Raw genomic sequence first — 25,513 nt, forward strand, 5'->3', positions numbered from 1 at the left:
TAGTGGTGTCGATTGTTGGTACATGGTCAGAGATAGGCAGATCACGCACCACTCCTCGTACAAATTTGTACCACCACTAATTGTCGAATATTGATGTCAGAATCACGCCTCTGGCTCCCTCAGGGTCGTACACCTCGTACTTGTTCATGTGCTTAATGGTCCTTCTCACATTTCTAAAATATATCTTAGCTCTTATATTTTGCTAAGTGCGAGACATCCTTACTAATTCTCCTTGTATACTTGGGAGGCCTAGCATGGAGAGTACGTGAGAGGCAATGAAGCCCTCACTAAGAGAGGTTCTCCTCAATGCCCCGACACCAGGGCCACAAGGCCCTCGCATGGTCTTGTGCATAAGTGAGGTAGCTGTGTCCGGAGCAATATGACGAGGCGCTGGGGCTCTGCGTGGTGCCTGGAGGTGTGCGAGGCTCACTGAAGCCTTCACTAAGTGAGCCTTCAACAGAGTGAGCCTAGCCTGTCCTCGTTATGTGAGGCTCTCCCTCGCCAAGCGAGGCTCTCCTCCATGTTAATGCATCAAGGAACCAAGGCCCTCACACGGTCTTTCGCATGGGCGTATTGTCCTCGACACACAACCTCGTGCATGGGTGGTGTAGCTGCGCGAGGCGCTTGAACTTCGCAAGGTGTAGGAGGTGAGGCCTTCATTCTCAGATGCTTCCTTTCCTCGGCGTAAGGTATTTGACACATGGTTGGCATACAACATAGCGAGGCCCTCTTTCTTAGGTGTCATGCGTCTTCAGCGACTTCAGCCCTCTACGTATGCGAGGCCCTCTTCTCGGGGGCCTTGCTTCTTTAACAATTTTCCCATATTCATAGTGATATTTTCTAAAATGTAAATATGATGTTTCACTTTTTTATTTAGGTGCAGTTTTTTTTCTATTTAAATATTTTGTTTTAAATTCACTTATAATTTTACACAAAATAAATAGTTCCTGAAAGTTTGTGTTAATAAGTTAAAATAATTGTTTTGTTTAAGATTTAAGTCTTTCACCAAAATAATACAAGTCTTAAATATTATAAATGAAAATACATTTTTCCACATTTTAAATTATAAATTCTCACATTTAATCATATAATTTTTTATTAAAATTAGAAAGACTATATTTTTCTAAAGGAAACAAGAAATTTATTAAGTATTTCAAAATGACTATAAATTTTGTTATTTCCTATGCAATTTAAAATAATGAATGAAATTATTATTTTATGAGAAATTAAGCAAAGGCTAAATGAATTATTGTTATAAAGTAATAATAATGTATTAAATGGTTTAATCAAACTTTGGGACTTTAAGAAACAAATAATGGTAAAGTAATAATTTTGCTAAAATTATTTGAAAAAAGCAAGAAATAAGCATGTAGGAATTATCGTTTTAAAACGTTAACAATGCTCCCACATATACATGTCACATGCAAATGTATTTTTACGTTCAAATATTTGCCTATTGTTCAATCAAATGATTTTTACTTTGTAACCATGAAGGGTCAATAGGTAGAATTAACATTATTATTTTATGATTTTATCTGAAAATGTGTATGTTTGGAATTATTGGGCAACTTGTACCACGTGTGCCTTGCCCATGCACAAGTAGGGTAGGTATATGTGTTGGGCATGAGTATTGTTATATGATTCTAAGAGACGACATTTGATTATGATTATATGCTCGTTGTTAAGTTTTCTCATTTTTTCTTTGCTCGGACCCGAGGTAAGGAAGTTAGATAGAATTTCTATGTTTATTCTATGAAATAGTAAGATTGATTTGTTATGAGGATAAAGATATGCTATGTATGATGATGGACCATGTGATATGAAGTATGGAATTCTATCTTGAGATGCTATGATGAATATGATGCAACATGTGTTTCCTTTGTTTTGATATGAAATGGATTGCTCATGTTTGTATGTTGTATGAAAAAGCAAATGGTTGCTAGCGTGCTGAATGAGATACAACAAATGAGTTACTAAGGATATGACGTAACTCAATAGGGCGGATGCTCTGAGATTATTCAAGAACCAGAGCCTCTTATTTACCTCACATAGGAGGTCTTTCCAGTTTTATGCTTTTACTGGTTACCTCAAGATGTGACATGGACAATTGTGGCGTCATGATCACAAAGAGTATGCTTATGATGTATGATTATGATGTATGGTTATGACGTATGATTATGATGTATGGTTACGGTGTATGGTTATGGTTATGGTTATGGCGTATGACTATGATTATGATTATGAAGGTGATACGATATGACTAAGAAAGGAATGTGATATGACTATGATATGATATGTTATGAGTTTTATGATATGAATATGTTCTTATTGTGTTTCCTTGAATATTGTTGTATTTGTTTGTACTTACTTACTGGACTTTTAGCTCACCCCTTTACTTTCCCCATTTCAGGTAATAAATATGGTTTCTCTTTGGCATGCGTTGTGATGTGGGGAATTCTGATGTCTGGGTGTGTATGGCGTGGGGTATCCTATGAACGAATAAATGATCAACATAAGCGCCGGGTTTTTAGGAATCATGTTATGGACTTTAGTTTTAATACTATCAGTGAGACTTAAATTTATTTTTCTTTAAGCGATGCATAAGAACACTTTATTTTGATTTTAAAGTATTGGGCCCTCCTTGCATGCTTTATCAAGGCCCCACTGAATTTCATATATTAAGTGGTATTTTCTAAATTGTTTATGAGTTGTGAGACGTTTTACAAAACAATAGAATAGGGCGCTTTACAGACAATTTTCAGCGATAGAGAAAAATAATACAAGATATTTTCTCTGTGTGAAAGACTTTGAATTCTTTTGAATCTTCTTGAAATTAATTTCTATCAGATAGATTTATAAAAAAAATAATTAAATTCAAAATTCATAATTCAAATTATAAACTAATTATTCAATAAATAAAAGAAATATCCAAGACCTAGTCTTCAACGTAGTACATCCCTGATTTCAGGGATGTGTTTCAACCACTTTATTTTAATTATTAATTAATATTTTTTTGTTCAAAAATATCTAAACCTCATAACTTATCTTATCAGATTAATTAAAAAATAATTATCATTTAAAATTCAAATTCAATTTGAATTATCAAAAAAATATTTTCACATTATTTAAATAAATAAAACAAATATCTTTTCACATTATTTAAATAATTAAAACTAATTAATTCAAAATTAATTAATTAAATGCCATTTTCTAAATTGCTAATTAATTTAATATTATAATTTCAAAAATTCCCTTTCTAATTAAAATACCAATTTAAAAAATTTATATATTAATTAAATAATTTGTCTCAATTACATATTTGATCCTGAAGAACAAATTTCTTCCAAATATGTCTTTTCCTTGATTTTTCCCGATTTCAACTCTTACCTTGAATAATGTTGATAGAGCCATCTTGAGGACCTATAATTTCAAGCTCCAATAAATTTAGATTATTAATTAAAACTCTCTAATATAATAACCTTAATTTAACAATCTCAATATTATTCCACTAAAAATATGAGATTGCACTCATGTAATTAAAGACATTTATTTATTGAGTACTTTTAAATATAAAAAATGTCCATCGATTTAATCACTACACACAATTCAATTCTCTATTAATAGTTCATAAGTAAAGTAGGAATTAATTACCATTTAACCTCTTTAATTATATCTTGTTTTCTTAAGTACCATTAACTTTACTAGTGAAGGTTAATTCATAAAATGATTTTTGAATTTGGGCTCAATAACCTTTCAGTTCCAAAAGCCAACCCTTAAGATAAAAATTATTCAATTCCTCTCGGAAAGGTATAGATTCCGTATTTGTATATTATGTCCCCAACCATTTACATCAATGAGTTCCCAAAATAAAAGTTTTCAGCCTGATCATTTTGACAAACCATAACAAGTTAATCAAATAACTCATCTGACATAAACAAGAGTTCATAATAACTTCAGGATTAAGATCAATTTGTATATGATCATCTTATTGATATGTTAAATTAATACTTATAAAGTAAACGATATTATTAAGTATTTTATACAAAGTACCTCCACTAAGATGTCCTACTACATCAGTAATTCAGATCTAGATTACATGTTTTCATAATACTAGTGAACCGTACTTACAGTATTTAATCCAAAGATTTCATATAACTTTGTTTTACTGTGAGCTATTTTAATTTGTTCCCTACAATCTTAATGCTCTCGTACCAATACAAGATTGTAGTCACAATAACGAATTTGAATTTTTTTTGATATTCATATAATATTATTCTATCAATAATAATAAACAATAATTATATGTTGAAGATTCATTTCATAAAATATTGTTCAACACATATGCTTTAAAAGGAACTAATCCCAACACAATTGAGCTAGCATCGAGCACCATCGAGCAAGATTGATTTTCTGCAAATCTTAAAGTTTTAAATTTGAAAAAAAAACCCAAAAATCATGCCCAGGTCAATATTGCTCGATGGTGCTCGATGCTAGCTTGATTGGGCCTTCAAAATCAAGATTTTCAAGAAAAATCGACTTTGCTCAATGGCTGCTTGATGGGGGCTCGATACTGCTTGATGGTGCTCGATGCGATTCTTGCAAGAGACATAATTTTTCACTCGGGTGTTCGTTTGGAGTGAAATTTTTATTTAAATTTGGGTATTTTCAAGATCTTCATGTTTTAGACGTGAATATGCACATTTGTAAAGTTTAAAACTTGAAAACATACCAAAACATGTCTTAAACATGAGGTATGTGATCTGTGAAAATTAGCACACAAGTATACGTGGTCAATTCAAGTAATATATGATAAGTAGATATCGATCCCACGAAGACTGTTTTCCAAATACCACTAATTGTTCTTTAACTTTCTATGTGGTGAATTTAAACTTAAATGAATACTCTAAATTATGAACAAAATTTAAATAACTATAAGCAAAACAATGAATCAACTAATTCAAAATCAATACAAAAAAGCCTAGGAATTAATTTCATCAGCTTTTCATTCCATTAATTTTACTAATCAATTCTAAATCTCTTCTTCCTATTCTAATAGTTGGTTAATATAATGGATTCCTATTCTTTTTCAAGATATAAGATCTCTGTCTATATGCAAGTTTTATATATTTTTGCGATAAACTTGAACATATAGAAGGCATTAAGCAAAGAACCCTAATTGCTACATAAGTCATATAGGTACTTTCGTCCAATATGCAACCAATGTCTATATAATGATAGCATATTCAATTCTCATCTTTCGAATTTTGAATCAAAACCATTAAATCAAGTAAATAGTTATCAAGTATTTACCAGCATTAAACAAAGATCATATATATTACAATAGAGAAGAAGTATTAATAGAATATCATAATAAAATTAAATAGAAATCCCAGTGACTACATTAATCCCTAGATAAAAGAAATTAGTTCATAGATAACATGATGAAAATAAACTTCAAATAATTATTCATAAGAAGATAACCTAAAGAATTCAGATGAAAAGAAAACTAATTACAACAGCCTTTTCTAAATCTAGGGGTTTTCAAACTAAAACTGCTTATCAAAAATCACAGATTAATGTTCCTTAAATAGTTTTCCAAGGTTCCCAAGTGAAAAGACTGTTTTTCTTTCAAAAAGTTGCTAAAAATATAAAAAAAACGCGTTTATAGCACTGTGGCGCTATGTATTGAGCGATGTAGCGCTATAGTCAGAGCCAAAAATGCACTAAAAACCGTTTCACTAGCACTGTAGCGCCCTTGATATAGCGCTGGGGTGCTGCTATGCTATTCTTGATAGCACTGTAGCACTTTCTTTGAAACGTTGGGGCGCTACTTACAAATTTAACAGGCTCCATCATATCCTTCCTAGTGTTGTGGCACCACTTTGATAGCGCTGTAGCGCTATTGACAGTATCAAAACACAGACATATTGCTCCCGAAAAACACGATTTTCTCCAAATTAACTCCGTTTTCTTCCACTTTCACTTCATTCCACTCTTTTCACCAATTTATCATGGAAAACCTGAAACATGAAAAAACAAGCATAATTCCGCAATAAAATAACCCTAAACTAACGAAAACCAACCTAAAAACTAGACCATAAACGAGCCTAAAACTTGTTTATCAAACTCCCCCAAACTAAACCTTTACTCGCCCTCGAGTAAAGAATCTAACTAGACTAAAACCTAAACAAACCAAATTGACATAACTAACCAATTCCAACACTCAAGACTGCTATGCACATATAATTCTCAGGAAAAACAATCATGCTATTTAAAACATTAATCTAGATTTTCAGTCAATATTACTTCACCCTTTCACTGCAATCTATCAACACCAAAGCTCATTTACTCATAACTCGCAAATATAATAATTGAACCACTTTATGCACATCAAATTCTCACCAACTAACCACATAACCAAATATTTCCATATGACTGCATTACTTACTATTCTCCATTAATATAAACAAATGCACAAACAAGAATCAATAGGACTTTATAAGGGTTGTAATAAAAGGCTTGGGTATAGGTAGATAAAGAGAAATTTTTAGGCTTAATCATACGACGAGCAAACTTTCCCACCAATTTCACACCACTCATCCCTTGTTACCTCTTTTTTTTGTACAATGATTGAGAATAATTTTTTTTTCAATACACTCCCCCAAACTTTTCTTTTTCAATAGATAATTGTTTGGGAGTATAATCATTTTTCACTTTCTTTTCCTTTTATTTCTTTAGTTTTTTCTCAATCACAAGTAATTTTATGAATAACACATATTACAAACATCCCATTACACATTCACTCCCCTCATATAATAATTTTCATACTCATGGTATGGGTCAAAAAGAGTAAATGGTAACCCAATTCACAGGTAGGCTCAAAAAAATGTGTTAACAAGAAAACAGTTATAAGGCTCAAAAGGGTTAACTAAGGATAAAATTTAATAGGGTTAGCTTGAAAGGCACAACCAGTCCAAAAAAAATTGCCTATATCCTTTCCCCAAAATGTTCATTGTTTCAAATTTCATCTCAAATAGTAAGCAAACAAGTTCTAGAATTTATTTCAATCTTCTCAATCCACAATCCAAATTCGACATGCATAAAATAACTCAATTATAACTTTTGCAATTTATGAGCAATAGATCTCTAATGTCAACAAATCACAATAAAAAAAACAAAGTAATCTAACCAAGCACACATATTGTTTCAGAAGCACATCAATTTTTCCTTTGGATTATACAACATATGATCATATCAAAATGGCAACTATCATCAACTTAATTTACACTCTAAAACATGACTCAAAACAACTAACGAAAATAAAAAACAAACAAACCGTAAAACACAAACGCATCAAAGAACACCAGAAATAAATCTCTCCCCCAAACTTAAAATCGAACATTGTCCCCAATGTTAAAGTACAAAAAGAATGAGAATCGAGACTTACCTGACCAGCCACATCAGTATGGCGGTTGTGGCGGCTAGGACGAAGGTCCCTCGAAAGGTTGAGATGACGGAAGCTGTGGTTCTGGAAATCCAGCAAATGACTGAGGCGGAGGTGGAGAGTAAAACAGAGAATACAGTGGATACGGTGGTGTGGAGCAAAATAAGTTTGATCCACCTCGTTTATAGACCACTGACTCACCAAGTTGTTTAAGCGAGCCACATGGTTCACCTCGTATTCGTACCGTTGGCCCATGTATTGATTCATCATGTGCTACTGCTGAACCATATACTGATTTTGTTGGATAAGATAATCTAACTTATCACTATTACCCTCACCGACACTAGATCAACCTCTTCTTCCAACTCCGTTTCCACACGACGTTTACCCTTTTTCCTAGCCTGTGGCACATATAGAGCAGGTTCGGGATAATCCTCCATCAAAGTAATCGACAAAGGTTGCTGCAACGACTGATAAATATCAGTAACTAACTTAGGAACTCCAGCCTTATAGCATAACATTGTGATGACAAATCCATGGCCCAAACCTCCAATGGTGTGGCCCTTTTCAATGAACTCTATATTTTCTTTAATCCACAAACCCATATTAATAGTCATCCGTGTCATCAATTCATACATCAGAAGTACTCGATCCTTAGTCATGTCAGACACATGACTTACTGCATGAACCGAGCATAAACAAAGAAAGCCCAAAATCTGGCCTTAATATTCAATTGACATGACGCGATACTCTTAGGTAAAGAGCCAGATATATTCCAAGGAGCACCTTCAAAGCATAACTTTTCAGCCACAACATTATAATCTATATATCCCTTCAAAAATCTTGTATATTTCTCCTCTTGCTCTTTTATATGCGGGTCATTGAAAACCTTATTAATGGATTCAGCAGTGAAAGGGACTCGCTTACCTCTAACAAAAACTTTATCATTGTGTTTAGCTCTTAAATTCACATAGAACTCATAAAACAATGATACATTTGCCTGCGCCAGTTTTGTAACAAAATTGTCCCACTTCCGAGCTGCGAGATTAGCTCTAACTAATTCAAAAGTTTGATGATCAAAAGGGTGAGATTAATATTCTACTTTTGTTTCCGGAATCAAGGTTTTTCGCACAAAATTTTCATACCGCTCTTGAGCATGAAAATTTATAAACCTAGTTTCATCATACTCCTGCTCCGAGCTATCATCCCTTTGTTGGGAGGCAGAAGCTTGGCCTTTTCCCTTATCCTTAGACCTTCCCGCTCTACTTGTAGGAGCCATTGTCTAGACTCTCAACAACACCCAAACCTAGAATTTTTTTTACAGCACCTCCCCTTAAAATAAACACTTTCCTTCTTCACAACCACCCTATAAATTCAATTTCATCGAACACAATACCCAAATTCTCCAAATCACAGCAGCAAAAACTAAATTCCACCAAAAGCAAGCAACCCATGTACCCAACCCCAAATGCAGCAAGAATCTTGAAATAAATGGGATTGAAAACACTTACTAACCCTTGAAATGGTCTTCCTTGTGCTTGATTGAGTAAAGTCCCTTGAAAATTTTAATATTCTTCAAGAAATTAAAACTCTGGATTTTTAGGGTTCCAAAATGGAATTCAAAAATTGAAATTGATTTTAGAGGTAAGAAATTGAACAATGGTCAAAATGACTAAGACAGAAGAGAAAATGAAGAAGATAAGTGGAAGATAGGATGAGATTTTTTGGAGAGAGGCTGGAATGGAGGATCTATGGAGGTTTTGGGGTGTTGGGATAGAGGGAACACGGAAGAACGAAAAGGAAATGAGGATTTGGGGGAAAAAAATTAAAGTTTAACCTCCTTTTAAAAAAATGATGGGACTCAGCGCTGTAGCGCTACAAGGATTCTGGGCAAATCTCTCTGAGTATAGCGTCGTAGCGCTCTTGAAGCAGCGCTGTAGTGCTGATAGCTGTTTCAAATTTTGTTTTTTTTGCTTATGAGATTAGCTCCATAGCTCTCTATGCCTAGCGCTGTTACTCGAAAAAAATCCTCTAACCTTTCTGTAACAATGTAAGATAATATCGCCATCATACACCGTTAAAATGTGGCTGGTGCATTGCATAGCCCAAATGGCATCCTTCTAAAAGCTAAAGTACCATAAGGACATGTAAAAGTTGTCTTCTCTTGATCCTCTAGTGCAATTACAATTTGATGATAACCTGAGTACCCATCTAGAAAACAATAGTAGTTATGCCTTCCAACCTATCAGACATCTGATCAATAAAAGGCAAAGGAAAATGATCTTTCCTAGTTGCCTTATTCAACTTCCGGTAATCTATACATATCCTCTAACCCGTCATAGTCATTGTTGGAATCAATTCATTACTCTCATTCTTCTCCATGGTCATGCCACCCTTTTAGTTACTACTTGTACTGGACTTACCCAAGCACTATCATAAATAGGATAAATCACTCTAGCATCTAACCATTTCAAGACCTCTTTCCTCACCACTTCTTTCATTGTTGGATTAAGTCTTTGGTGAGCATCAATAGTTGGTCTAGCATCTTCTTCCATCAAAATTCTATGCATAACTGTCGATGGGCTTATTCCTTTTATATCAGCAAGAGTCCAACCTATGGCAATTTTATGAGCCCTTAATACCCTCAACAACTTCTCCTCCTCTACTTTCGAAAGAAATGATGAAACTATGACTGGAAGAGTCTCTTTCTCCCCAAGATAAGCATAGCATAGATGTTTTGGTAAAGCCTTCAATTCTAACACATGTGGCTTCAAAATTGATGGTAATGGTCTTTCCAGTCCCTCGCCCAATTATTCAAACTTTTAATGATTCCACGACCCATATGATTGTATCCACTTCAAATAGCTCAACGCCTCTTCACTATCCTCACCATCTATGTCATCAACTTAAGACTAATTTCAAGAGGATCTTCAATTAACTTTCTTCTCCCTACTACCTCTTCTACCACATCCACTGAGAAACAATTATCACTTGCTTTAGGATAAGTCATAGCCTTGAACACATTAAATACTACTTCTTCCCCTTGTACTCTTAGCCTTAACTCTCCCCTTTGCACATCTATCAATGCTTGCCCAGTTGCTAAAAATGGCCTCCCCAAAATAATAGGAACATTCTTATCCTCATCCATGTCAAGAACTATAAAATCAGCTGGAAATATAAACTTATCCACCTTCACCAACACATCTTCTATAATACCACGTGGATACTTCATAGATCTATCAGCCACTTGCAATGTTACTGTGGTTGGCCTAGCTTCACCCAAACCAAGTCTACTAAATACCGACAAAGGCATCAAATTAATACTTGCCCCCAAATCATAAAGTGCATGCTTGCATTGAAACTCCCCAATCGTGCATGGAATAGTAAAACTACCAGGATCTCTTAACTTTTGAGGAAGTTTCCTTTGCAATATAGCACTACACTCTTCTGTTAACGCTACTATTTCATAATGACTAATCTTTCTCTTGTTAGACAGAATCTCCTTCATGAACTTCACATAGCTGGGCATCTGTTCTAATGCTTCTCCGGATGGTATATTAATATGTAGCTTCTTGAACACCTTTAAAAACTTTGCAAACTGCTTATCCAGATTATGCTTACGAAGCCTTTGTGGATATGGAATTCTAAGATGATTGTAACGACCCCAAATTCGCTATTAAGGCTTAAGGGCCTTGATTAGTGTGCCTGGAGGGCATATTGGGATTTATTTGTGACTTTATTGAGTAAAATGCATGGTTATGATTTAAAGCATGTTATATGACTATTTGACTATTTGAGATGCATGACTATGTGTATTAGTATGCATGTAGGCCCTGATTGTGTTGGAAGGGCATAATTGTAATTTTGGCCATTTTTGGCATAACTGTATTGATATGTGCTGATTGTTGAGACCACATTGTGATGTGGATGTATCTGTGATTTGTGACTCGAGACGATCCCAGAGAGAGCAGATTAGCGGAAAAGTCCAGGTGGGAATTTATACCCGGCTCAGAGCGGGCCTGGGGTATAAACAGGAATTTAGAGAATATATTGAGATTAATTTTGATAATGAGGAATACATATTTGGTGATTTATCAGGTATTGGGAAGCAACGGGAAAATATTAGAGACACTTGAGGAATTAGCGGGAATTGGGTAAAATGACTAAAATGGCCCTACATGGACAAAAGGGTTTAGAATTAATAGGGAGGGCATTTTGGTCAATTGGCTTCTTAGAGATAGATTAAATGAGGCTTTATATAGTGAGTGGGATTGTTAGAGAGTGTGAGAAATCTGAAGGAAAAGAAAGAAAAAAGGAAGAAAAAGAAAATAGAGAAAAACAGAGGGTTTTCCTAAAAGGGGCGGTTTGAGGATTCTAGCACCATTTCTCTTCAAATTTCTTGGGGCAAAGCTCAAAGGAGAGCTAGGATAGGCTGAGCATCAAGGATCCTAAGCTAGGCTTGAAGATTTGGCAAGGGATTAGCAAGATCACATCAATGTTTGAGGTAAGTATTTTTAGAGTTTTCAGTTTTGGGTTTTCACTGGTTTGGGCTGTGTATCTGAGCTGGATTGATGGGAATCTTAAGGGAATTTCTGGGCAAGATTTGAGAAGAGCAAGCTAAGGAGGTCTAGGAGTTGAATCAAAGTCGAAATTTGCATCAACGGTATGAATTCTAAGCCTTTAACTTGATGTTTGACTGAATTTCTGGGTTTAGGGTTCATCTATTGTGAATCTTGAGATTTGGGATGCATGAGCTTGGGTTTTGAGATTTGGGGATGCTTGGGATGAGTGGAGAGTGTTTATAAGCTTGATTTTGAGTTTTGTAAAGATTTGGGGAAGTTTGGGTTGAGATTGGCTCAAAGAAATCGCAGAAAAAGAAAACTGGTGTTGCTTGCCTGCAACTAGCGCTACAGCGCTAGTCTTTGGGCGTTGTAGCGCTAGGCCCTGTTTCTGGGTGGTGTGGTTCTGCTTGTAGCGCTATAGCGCTCTCTTTTGAGCGTTGTAGCGCTACCCTGTTCCCAGAAAGGGGTTTTTGGGTTATTTTTAAGGGATTTTGACCTAGGGTTCGGGGTTCGATTCTACCATCTTGTTTTGTGGATCTAGGACTTCCCGGGGGGCTCGAGATTGGTCCCGAGGCTAGGTTTTTGGACTTGAGGTTCGGTGATGACTTTGACCTATGGCTGTGTTTAGGTGTGCGCTAGGGCTCGAGTGGGATCGTGCTCAAGGAGTCAAGTGATGAAACCTATCAAATTAACAGGTAAGAAAACTATAGCACCCGTAGGACAGGGCATGGGCCCATAGTGTGATTGCAGGGCACAGCCCTATATTGCATTACATGTTAGGGTGCAGACTTAATGTTGCGATATTTTTGCTATGCAAGTGCACACAGTCGCAATTCATAATAAAATGGTAAAAACCAAGTATCGTCCTCAAGGACTGATTTATCAATTACCAATCAATTAATCTTTTTAATTCTATTTGATTGAACGATTTCAGAGATTTCAAACAAAGAAAAATACTAACGAAACACAATGAAAATTTAAACAGAAAATAACAGAGAAAATGAAATTAGGACAATTATGATCCTCTATTTTCCACTCTTTTATTTCCTAATGCAATAATTTATATCCCCTTCTCCCTATTCAAGAATAAGTTGCAAAAACAATTCATAATCTGGTCAAGATTTTTGAAATTCAATCTAAATGACAACTTCCTATATTTCTATGGTAAGTTGAATCATGTAGAAGGCATTAACCACGCAACTCAGAAAAAATAGGCAAACAATCTAGATACCTTCGTTCTAAATTAAATTTGCATCCAAACAATCAAAGCATATCAAATTTCACTTTTCAGATTTCAATTTGATTCATGAAATAGCAATTAGAGGTGATCAATCAATAATCGCACAACTAACACAGATTGTAAGGAATTGAAAGAGATGAAGAAGAACATCAATTTTTCATTAAACCATAACAAGGGTTTCCAAAAGATTCACATAAAAGCCTTAAAAAAGAATTTAGCCCATGATATTCATTCTAGCAATAAGATAATTCAATTACAAACATAAAATTTTAAAGAAAAAGATAAAAAACTAAGGGATGAATCCTCCAAGATGGTTTTCTAACTCCCAGCCGTCGTCCCCCCATTCAGCTCTCTTTCAGTCGCACATATGTTTCTCCAAAAATCCCTACCAAATCCCCACGTGAAAAGACCCAATTGCCCATCAAAAAGTGATCAGATATGTCAAAATCGCGTCTCTAGCGCTGTAGCGCTATTAACAGTGGAAAAATACCTCAAAATCTGGTGCACTAGCGCTGTAGCGCTCTTATTATGGCGCTGTAGCGCTAAAGTCAGAATCGACAAAACTCGGTTCGAACAGCCTGCAGCGTCAGCTCCTCGTATTTTGATCATAACTCCTTCGATATAACTTTGAATTGAATGATTCAAAAAGATATGGAAAGATAAGAGAAATATATACAACTTCTATTTCTAGAAGTGTTTCCAGAAAGTGAATAAATCATGGTCAAAATGCGGCTTGAAGTCTCAGACTTGCGTTATAGAGCATAAACGACGTGTGTTGAGCATCTTCAATGTAGTATTTTCCACACATAATGTCTTGAAACTCCACAATCAACACGAAATCCATCTTATTTATCATATTTAACATATTTCTTCTCATTTCACTCCATATTATGCACTTGACCATTAAAGCCTGAAACAAGAAGAAAACAAGCATAAATCTGCGCTAAACAATCCTAAATAACTAAAAACATAACATAAAACAATCTCTAAAACAAACCTAAAATGAACCTAACAAATTCCCCCAAACTTAACCTTTACTCGCCCTTGAGTAAATAATCTAGCTAGACTCAGACCTAACAAAACAAGTTGACATAACTAACCAATTCAAACACTCAAGACTGTTATGCATATATAATTCTCAGGAAAAACAATCATGCAATTTAAACTTTAATCTAGATTTTCAGTCTTAACCACTTCACAATTAACTGCAATTTCTCAACATCAAAGATCATTTACTCATAACTTGCAAATAAAATAATTGAACTACTTTATGCACATCAAATTCTCACCAACTAACCACAAACTCAAGTATTCCATATGCCTGCATCACTTACTATTCTCCATTAATATAAACAAATGCACAAATAAGAATCAATAGGACTTTATAAGGGTTGAAATAGAAGGCTTAGGTATAGGTGGACAAAGAGACAGTTTTTAGGCTTAATCATACCACAAGCATTCCATTAAACAAGCTTTCCCAACAAATGCACACCACTCATCCCTTGTTACCCCTTTTTCTGTGCAATGATTGAGAATGTTTATATTTTTTTTCAATAAACTCCCCCAAACTTTGATTTTTCAATAAATAATTATTTGGGAGCATAATCACTTTTCACTTTCTTTTCTCTTTTTATTTTTTTATTTTTTATCTTTCTCAATCAAAAGTAATTTCCTGAATAACACATAATACCAGCATCTCCTTACACATTCACTCCCCTCATATAATGATTATATGCTCATGGTATGGGTCAAAAAGAGTAAATGGTATTTCATTTTACAGTTAGGCTCAAAAGAATGTGTTAATCAAGAAAATGGTTATAAAGCTCGAAAGGGTTGACTAAGGATAAACTTTAATAGGGTTAGCTTGAAAGGCACAACCAGTCCAAAAATGGCCTATATCATTTTCCTAAATGTGCACTGTTTCAAATTTCATCTCAAATAGTAGCCAAGCAGGTTCTAGAATTTTTCAAACTTTTCAATCCACAATCCAAATTTGACATGCATAAAATAACTCAAGTAAAACATTTTCAATGTATGCAATAGATCTCTGATGTCAACAAATCACAGTGAAAAACAAAGTAATCTAACCAAGCACACAGATTAATTTAGAAGCACACAGATTAATTTAGAAGCACAACAATTTTTCCTTTGGATTATACTACAAAACAGTTAATCAGATTGAAATGGCCATTATTGTCAACTTAGTTTATACTCTAAAACATGACTCCAAACAAACAACGGATTAAAATTAAAAACAAACAAACAAACAAAAAATGCAACAAAGAAAACCATAAATAAATCTCTCCCCCAAACTTAAAAACCGAACATTTTCCCCAATGTGAAGTGAAGAGTAAGGAAAGAAGACTTACCTCAAAAAGCACGCCACGTCAGTATGGCGGAGGTGGAGGGGGCTTGAGTTCGGGATGGCGGAGGTGGTGGCCACCCCTTGCATCCTTGAGAGCCATCGTGTCATACGAGGAGAATTCCCTTCCACTATTGAGAATATTGAAATTATCCCCAATGTCATCGAAACCTTCAAACTTGCCACACAATAATCTTTTCATACGAAGTTGAACTGTTCGAAATCGTTCTTTGGCCTTCTTCTTCTTTTTACCAATTGAATCTTGACAATCATTCACCACATCAACTCTACAACAGGTAGGAATTGCAGTTGCTGCAAAAACATTAAAACTTATTTCCTCATTTTGGACTCGCAACCTTAACTCCCCCTTTTGTACGTCAATTAAAGCTCGTCCTGTGGCTAAGAATGGTCTTCCAAGAATGATTGGGACGTTGGCATCCTCCTCCATATCAAGTACAATAAAATCTGCTGGGAAGATGAACTTGTCCACTTTTACCAAAACATCTTCAATAATACCCTGAGGATGTGCTATTGATCTATCTGCCAACTGCAGAGTCCTGTTGTAGGTCTTGCTTCCCCAAGCTTCAATCTTATGAACACAGAAAGCGGCATACTGTGTTCCTTCTTCTTCTGACTGATTCTTCTTTGGCTCTTCATACTGTGTTCCACTCCTCAAAGTAATAGCTTGAAATTGTACTTTAGGATTAACTTCTGTAGTGCTAGGAAAATTTCCTTGAGCTCTATTAGACATTAAAGTAGCCAACTGCCCTATTTGAGTCTCCAAACTCCTTTTGGACGCCCTGGTTTCAGTCATAAATTGGTTGAATGCATCAGGTTGGGGTTCATCTGGTTTCATTGGCATTTGGTGTAGTGGTCTATTTTGTGGTTGATAATATCCAGGTGGAGGTTGTTGGTATGCATGTTGCTATTGATATGGTGGTTTATTTTGGGGAGGTTGATATTGTGGCTGAGGTGGAGGGTAAGGTTGTTGAGTGTTTTGATTATTGGACCATGAAAAATTAGGATGGTTCTTCCAACCTGGGTTGTAGGTCATGGAATTGGGATTATTGGGTTCTCTCGGGTAATTCCCTATAGCTTTAACTTCTTCCATATGCGTGTTATTCATATCTAGTGCAGGGCATTGGTTGGGTGGATGGGTTGTACCACACAATTCACACAGGTTTTGAACTTGCATAGCTTGAGATGGGAGTGTAGTCTTTTATAGTTGCTTTGTCAAGGCTGCTACATGAGCTGTAAGCATTGATATAGCGTCCAATTCCATCATTCCAGCCACCTTGTTTGGTTGTCCCCTTTCAGTTGGCCATTGATAATTATTCATCGCCATCTCTTCTAGTAGCTCATACGCCTCATTAGCACTCTTACTCATAAAAGCACCTCCCGCCGCAGCATCTATAATTGTTCTAGTTGTTACATTCAGTCCATTATAAAAATTATGCACCAACATCCACTTTTCTATACCATGATGTGGACACTTCCTTAACAACTCCTTAAATCGCTCCCAAGAATCATACAATGACTCCCCTTCCATCTGATAAAAATTATTGATCTCTTACCTTAGTTTTCCAGCCTTCGCTGGAGGAAAGAACTTGGCAAGGAACTTTTGAGCTAACTCCTCCCATGTAGTGATAGAATTTGCCTGTAAGGATATCAACCAACTCTTCGCCCTATCCCTTAGTGAAAATGGGAATAGCCTCAATCTTATAGCATCATCGCTCACCCCAGTCATCTTGAACGTAGCACATAACTCCAGAAAATTAGCTATGTGTAAATTGGGATCCTCTGTTGGATACCTCGAAACTAAATAGTTGATTGGACCATTTCAAGAATTGCTGGTTTAATCTCAAAATTATTTGCAGTAATGGTTGGAGGTCTGATGCATGAATGCATTCCTGTAACAGTAGGAAGTACATAGTCTCTCAAAGTTCTTGGTCCTTGTTCCCTTGGAACCTCTGCAACATTATTACCATCGTTTCCCAAATTGTTAGCCATGGTAAACTCCAATCTTTACTTCGCCTTCCAATTCTGTCTGCACGTATTTTCAATTTCCAAATCTATTGGTATATTCTTCTTTTGTCTATTTCTTCACATATACCAACAATTTATAAAACACAATAGAACCTTAATCCAAATAAATGTTAAATAAAAATAAAATAAAAAATCAAATTAGAACAAACAATAATTAACAGTGATATTGAAAATTAAGTCCCCGGCAACGGTGCCAAAAACTTGATCTGTGAAAATTAGCACGCAAGTATACGTGGTCAATTCAAGTAATATATGATAAGTAGAGTATCGATCCCACAAATACTATTTTCCAAATACCACTAATTGTTCTTTAACTTTCTATTTGGTGAATTTAAACTTAAATGAATAATTAAAATTAAAAATGAATACTCTAAATTATGAACATAATTTAAATAACTATAAGCAAAACAATGAATCAACTAATTCAAAATCAATACTAAAAAGCCTAGGAATTAATTTCATCAGCTTTTCATTATATTAATTTTACTAATCAATTCTAAATCTCTTCTTCCTATTCTAATAGTAGGTTAATATAATGGATTCCTATTATTTTTCAAGATATAAGATCTCAATCTATATGCAAGTTTTCTATATTTCTGCGATAAACTTGAACATATAGAAGGCATTAAGCAAAGAACCCTAATTGCTACACAAGTCATACAGGTACTTTCGTCCAATATGCAACCTATGTTTATATAATGATAGCATATTGAATTCTCATATTTCGAATTTTGTATCAAAACCATTAAATCAAGTAAATAGTGATAAAGTATTTACCAGCATTAAACACAGATCATATAGATTAGAATAGAGAAGAAGTATCAATAGAATATCATAATAAAATTAAATAGAAATTTCAGTGACTACATTAATCCCTAGATAAAAGAAATTAGTTCATAGATAACATGATGAAAATAAACTTCAAATAATTATTCATAAGAAAATAACCTAAAGAATTCAGATGAAAAGAAAACTAATAACAACATCCTTTTCTAAATCTAGGGTTTTTCAAACTAAAACTGCTTATAAAAAATAACAGAATAATGATCCTTAAATAGTTTTCCAAGGTTCCCAAGTGAAAAGACCGTTTTGCCCTTAAAAAGTGGCTAAAAATCTGAAAAACGCGTTTATAGCACTGTGGCGCTATGTATTAAGCGCTGTAGCGCTATAGTCAGAGCCAAAAATGCACTCAAAACCGTTTCACTAATGCTGTAGCACCCTTGATATAGCGCTGGGGCGCTGCTCTACTGGTCTTGATAGCGCTGTAGCGCTTTCTTTGTAGTGCTGGGGCGCTACTTACAGATTTAACAGGCTCCATCATATCCTTCCTAGCGCTGTGGCGCCACTTTGATAGCGATGTAGCACTATTGATAGTATCAAAACGCAGACATATTGCTCCCAAAAAACATGATTTTCTCCAAATTAACTCCGTTTTCTTCAACTTTCTCTTCATTCCACTCTTTTCACCAAATTATCATGGAAAACCTGAAACATGAACAAACGAGAATAATTCTGCAATAAAATAACCCTAAACTAACGAAAACCAACCTAAAACCTAGACCATAAACGAGCCTAAAACTCATTTATCAGTATGTTTGCATTTTTATATATTATTTTTCAAACTTTACACTTCTCAAATGTGTATATAAACAGTTTAAACATGTATATCTTAAATCAATATTCAAATTCAAAGAAAAAAATCACCCAAACGGACACCCGAGTGAAAAATTATGCCTCTTGCAAGAATCAGATGGAGTATCATCAAGCAACTATCGATCAACCATTGAGAAAAATCATTTTTTCATGAAAATCTTGATTTTGAAGGCCCCATCAAGCTGGCATTGATCACCATCAAGCAACCATCGAGCGAAGTCAATTTTTCGCAAATTTCAGAGTTTCAGATCTAAAAAAAACCCAAAAATCATGCATAGATATATTCGATATTTAGTATTTGATGTCTTAATTGAATTAAACATCACTATATTTGAGAAAAAATTACTTAACCATATATTTATACTCCAAAAATCCTCAAAATGTTGTTGCTTTGGGTAATGTGTTGATTTCTACAAGATGGTCGAAGTCATAGATGCTTGGTGGTGGCTGCCGTGGGAGAAGAATGGTGTTATGGTGGTTGTCATGAGAGAGAACCGAGAGAGAGAGAGAAGAGAAGGGAAGAGAGAAGACAAAATGGGAGGGGTATTTTGGAGAAGAATTGAAAGTTTAGCATCATTTTTTAATTTACGTAATGCCTAGAATCATTTTTAATAAGCAACACCCATTAAACATAGAAAGTGAAATTTAATATCATGAATGTTTTGTACCTTAAATATGGTAGTTTGTGATCTAAAATTTTATCGTATTAATTTTTTTTAAAAAAACCATAAACAATATTTTGGTTTAATTTGTCTTTTAATATGTTTATGTCATTATTTTACATATAATATTGTTCATTTATTTAACATTTATATGACAATCATAAAAACTTAATAAAAATAATTCTTAAATTTTCTAAATAAAATTAAGTAAACATGCATTGCACGTTACTTATCTCTCTCTCTCTCTCTCTCTCTCTCTTTATATATATATAGGGAAATTTCACTTTTTATGCTTAATAGTCTTTACTATTACCAAAAAATACCACCAATATTTACTCTTTCATTTTGACGCTAAACATTCCCCATCTACCCAAAAATACCCCTCTCAATATATCAAGAAGACCAAAACCCTCTCTTCCTCTTTCTTCTCTCTCTCTCTCTCTCTCACGAAACCCTCACCAAAATCCACGGTGAGAACAAATTTCTTGCTGAAATTGTTGTTAGTCATCTCCATTGTCTCTGTAAAGATCCCAATATCAAAGGCAACATCCATTTTAAGGGATTTTGGAGGAGAAAAATCATGGGTAAGAAGGTTGTTCATTTTTTTGTGTTGGGTATTGTTTGTTTATTTTTTTTTGGCTATTTCGAACAGATCTGAGCCTATATTGGTATGTTTTTTGGGTTTGTTAGAGAGATTTCGCGATATGCATTTTTCTAGATTTTCTACAATATTTTTTATCAATAGCAGCTCAATAACAACTCGATAGGGGATCTATGATATGTAGAAGACTGTTAAGTTGTGAGCTCGATGCTGCTCGACAATGGCTTGATGATAGGTCAATAAGTTTAGCATTTATTTCTCGATGGTGCTTGATGGTAACTCAATAGGGGTACGATTGTACCCTAGACTATTTGGTTTAGTAGTTTCTCGATACGTGCTCTATGAGAGCTCGATAGGGGCTCAATAATAGGTCGATGGTGTAGGTTATGTTAAGATCTTGATGTTTCTTGGTTGTGGCTCAATATATGGTGCTCAATGGTGCTCAATTAGTGCTCGATAGGGGATCGATGAAATGTTTGGTTAGGGTTATGTTCGGTTTAAAAACTTATTGCTCGATGTAGGTTCTATAGAAGTTCGATAGGAGCTTGATAAAGCTCGATGTAGGTTCGATTACAACTTGTTAGATTTCATTTTAAAACGTGGTTTTTTTTTTTTAATAATTTCTTGGTTTTTTTTCTTCACAGGTTCTGTTGTTTACGTATTTGTATCTTACAATGGTGTTTGGGAAATAGAAGGGAGGAAGTGGATTTTCAAGGATCCTCAATGCACGGTAATATTGATGGAGAATGACGTAACATACTTGCAACTTCTTGACATATTGCACAAGGAACTTCGTATTGATAAACATATGTATGGGTTGAAATTGGAGGTTCCTTACACATGCGTCGACCAACTGTTTACACCCGTTCATGTTGAAAGTGATCTTGGTGTCCGTGCATTCTTAGGATAGCAGTAAAAGAAAAGATTGCCTTGTGTGTCACTCCTGTTAAGAAGATTGTCATTTTAGAACCATATTCCACTCTTGGTCCCAGTGTTAATAAAGTTCGTAGTGAGGTAGGCATTTTTGTTACAGAAAAAGATCTTGTGGGAGATCCTATGAGTACTATTAGTGTTGATCTTGTGGGTACTGTTGGACCTAAGGGAGATCTAGTTGGAGGTTGTTGACCTGTGAAATTGGCCAACGGTCGTATGTACAGTATATGACACCTTTTGAATGAATTAAATAGAATAAACAACAGAGTACAATTATCTTAAATAAACACACAGAAATTTTATAGTGGTTCAGCCCTGTTCTGATGAACAGTAATAACCTAATTCACTTAGTCTTTTGTATTGAATTACTTGATTGACAATTATAAGTACGAACTAATGAGGCCCTCATCAAAAAGGTTTTTCTCCCCAAAATTCCAGAAAAAGAGATCGAGAAAAGGGTCCAAAAGTCTTGAAAAAAAGCCCTCTTTATGGAGCCCTAGGTCCTTTATTTATAGTACCCAAGGGATGTTACATGACCAGTTATACTGGGATCGAGGTTTGATACATGATTATCTGGTAGTGGAGAACGTGTCCACCTCCCCATATGATTATGAGATCGTGGGTCTTCCTGTTCTTTCTCTAGATCGTGGTGGATAGTGCACGATAGAAACCTCTAGGAAGATGTTAGATCTCAGTTGGTATATGAGACTTAGGTGCTAGGCCTGTTACCTTCTGGGTGCTGGACCTATTGATCCTCTAGGTGCTAGGCCTGTGACCTTCTGTGTGCTAGGCCTGTTGATCTCAGTTTGAACGAGAGTGAGTATTTCTCAGTGAAGTGTACTTGTGGGTTTGAGCCAACCACCCTATGAAGAATAGGGTGGGTCAACCACCCAGGTGGTTCTTGAGCATGTCAGGCTGACCACCCTAGGGGTTGGGGTCAGGTCGAACACCCCTAGGGATCCTTGGGCATACTAGGGTCGACCACCCCTGGGGTAGGGGTCAGGCCGACCTCTCTCTTGGACACACTAGGGCCGACCACCCCTGGGGTAGAGGCCAGGCTGACCACCCCTAGGCCTCTTGGGTCTGCTTAGGCTGACCACCCCTAGGGGTAGTGGTCAGACCAACCACCCCTAGGGGGTTTAGGCTTGGTCGACTTACCTATTGGTCCTGGACTAATCTTTTTTTCCTGTCGGTATTTTCTCAATACTTTGTCATTTTTTCCCTGATTTGTGATGTCACGTGTCCCATTCTCACTCGCCACATCATCCTCGTATTTTTGAGGGATAACATAGGTCCTATTGATGAACTGGGGAGTAATAAGTATGAGTACGACCCCTATGTTAATGACGATCAAGTAGCTGGATTTAATGAGGGGTCGGGGTATGATTCAGAGGCATATTATAGTGCAGAAGTGCCGATCGACAGGTCTGATGATTTGCAAGTCGAACAAGTACAAGAAGCAACTACGTCCTATTGCATGGGCAAGCCTGCCAAGTTACGGATCTAAACACCTGGCACCAACTCTAGTCGTCCTAGTGGAACAAAAGATAACATTACAGGGAACATTCAAATATTTTCAACAGAAGATCACAGAGGATGGAGTGCCCCCATGTTTACGAAAGAAGATATTATGGCCTCTAGTTAATTTTTGCCCTTTTAAGAATTATGTAGCTTTCCTTGATTTTTATTTGATTTGGTTCTATGAATTCACCATAACTTAAATTGCCACGAGAATAAGCACTCAAATCGTTTTAAACACTTGGTTCTATAAATTCAACGTAACATGAATGTCACAAGAACAAGAGAATGTCACGAGAACAAGAACTCAAACTGTTTTAAGCACTTGGTTCTATAAATTCAACCTAACACAAATTTCACGAGAATAAGAACTCAAACCATTTTAAACACTTCGTTCTATAAATTCAACGTAACACGAATGTCACGAGAACAAGAACTCAAACCGTTTTAAACACTTGGTTCTATAAATTCAACGTAACATGAATGTCACGAGAACAAGAACTCAAACCATTTTAAACACTTGGTTCTATAAATTCAACGTAACACAAATGTCACAAGAACAAGAACTCAAAACATTTTAAACACTTAGTTCTATAAATTCTACGTAACACGAATGTCATGAGAACAAGAACTAGAACTGTTTTCCAGGTTGTTTCCATGTTTAGTCCCTTGTAGGCCCATAGTCCTAGAAGTAACTTTGATGCAAAATTTAGCATTGGTCCTCACTCGTCGTCCTATGCCCCTGCAATCCAAAGATTCAAGCTTTCAGGGGTCCTAGCATGTGAAACCACCTGCCCCCGAGTATGCACTATTTGAGAGGATGACTGGGGGTTTCAATGCTGCTCTTCGAGTGCATATCTCAGCATTTCCATACCATCTCACACCTCCTCGGGAGGTGATGTTAAGGAGGCGACCATGCGTAGGATGCCTAGGTATCCGTCCATATCATGCAGATTAGGAATTGGTTATTGCTCTCCGGGCGGGCGCTATCCTCGGGGGGTAACGTAAATTCTTAAGTCTGCGTTATACTAGGTTTTCTAGATATGGGATATAGTGACATTAGGGACGCTTCGCTTGTCGACTAGCCAAGCTTCCCATGTCATGGATTTCCCGAGGCCAAGTATGGGGTACTCGACCTTCCGCTCGCATCTTGAGACCAAGAGACTTGATCAGAGCTCCTCGGGCTTGGTGTCCACGGGAGGTGACAATAATCTACTTTTATCTAGTTCTGCCTGGAACAAGCTGCCTTCTAGGCTAGACTTAACTAGTTTCCTAGGATTTTTTATTCTCAGGATGGCAATGCTAGGCTTACTCCTCTTGACAATTGACAAGTTTAGTTTCTTAGTTTCCTAGGTCGTTCCTTGTGAGGCGTAGTGCTGCCTTAACTCCATGCTCCCTAGTGATCGGAGACTAGTCTACGGTCACTTGTCCAGGTGAGTGGGTGCTCATACATAGCATTAATAGAATATAAAGAAAGCCAAAGAATATAAGCAAACAATAAACTTCTTACCGTGTTTTATATACACATTTTCCATTACATGTGCCCGAAGGCTACATGGGCTATTATAGAAATAGACAATGTTTGCTGGTCATATTACTGGTAATACTGGCGAAGATGCTCGATATTCTAGGCAAGAGTAATCAGCTCCCCCATAAGTCGAGCCAATTCGTATGTTCCCAAACATATAACACTCTTGACTTGGAATGGGCCCTCCCAGTTGGGTCCCAACACTCCCGCACCGGGGTCTTGGGTGGCTAAGAAGACTCTTCGCAACACCAGATCTTCGACCCCAAATTTTCTATCTTTCACTTTGGAGTTAAAATATCTGGGCACCTTCTACTGGTAGGACGCTACTCGCAGCTGAGTAGCTTTGCGTAGCTTCTCCACGAGGTCCAGAGACTGATGAAGTAAATTATTGTTCGTGGTTGGATCATACGTATCTTGTCGGTGTGTGGAGATTGTTGCTTCAATTGGGAGCATAGTCTCATACCCATAGGCCATCGAGAAGGTAGAATGGCCGGTGGAGGTCTGGGAAGTGGTGCGGTAGCTCCACAATGCCCTAAGCAGTTCCTCGGGCCAAGCTCCCTTTGCTTGCTCCAGTCTTTTCTTCAAAGTGGACTTGAGTGTCTTGTTAACTGCTTCCACTTGGCAATTGGCCTGCAGATGGGCCACGGAAGAGAAGCTCTTGATGACACCATGCCATTGACAGAAGTCTGTGAACAGTTCACTGTTGAACTGCAATCCATTGTCAGAGACTATCTTCCTCAAAAGTCCATACCGGCAAATGATGTTTTAATGATGAAATCCAAAGCCTTTTTGGAGGTGATTGTAGCGAGCGACTTGGCCTGTGAAGTATTCGAAGACCACTATGACATATTTCACCCCTCCCTTCCCTATAGGTAGGGACCTGATAAGGTCAATGCCCCAGATAGCAAAAGGCCATGGGCTGGTCATCTACATAAGCTCATTTGGAGGTGCTCGGGGGATATTG

At 36.2% G+C, this 25,513-nt stretch overlaps 1 non-coding gene across 1 annotated transcript; it reads left to right on the forward strand.

The window, feature by feature from the left end:
- Positions 1-17,083: 17,083 nt before the first annotated feature.
- Positions 17,084-17,190, forward strand: LOC133780967 (small nucleolar RNA R71). The gene has a single exon (XR_009869770.1). It is a non-coding gene; the product is annotated as a small nucleolar RNA R71 (small nucleolar RNA).
- The last annotated feature ends 8,323 nt before the right edge of the window (positions 17,191-25,513 follow it).

Source organism: Humulus lupulus, chromosome 5 (assembly GCF_963169125.1).
Source record: "Humulus lupulus chromosome 5, drHumLupu1.1, whole genome shotgun sequence".
Taxonomy (NCBI): domain Eukaryota; kingdom Viridiplantae; phylum Streptophyta; class Magnoliopsida; order Rosales; family Cannabaceae; genus Humulus; species Humulus lupulus.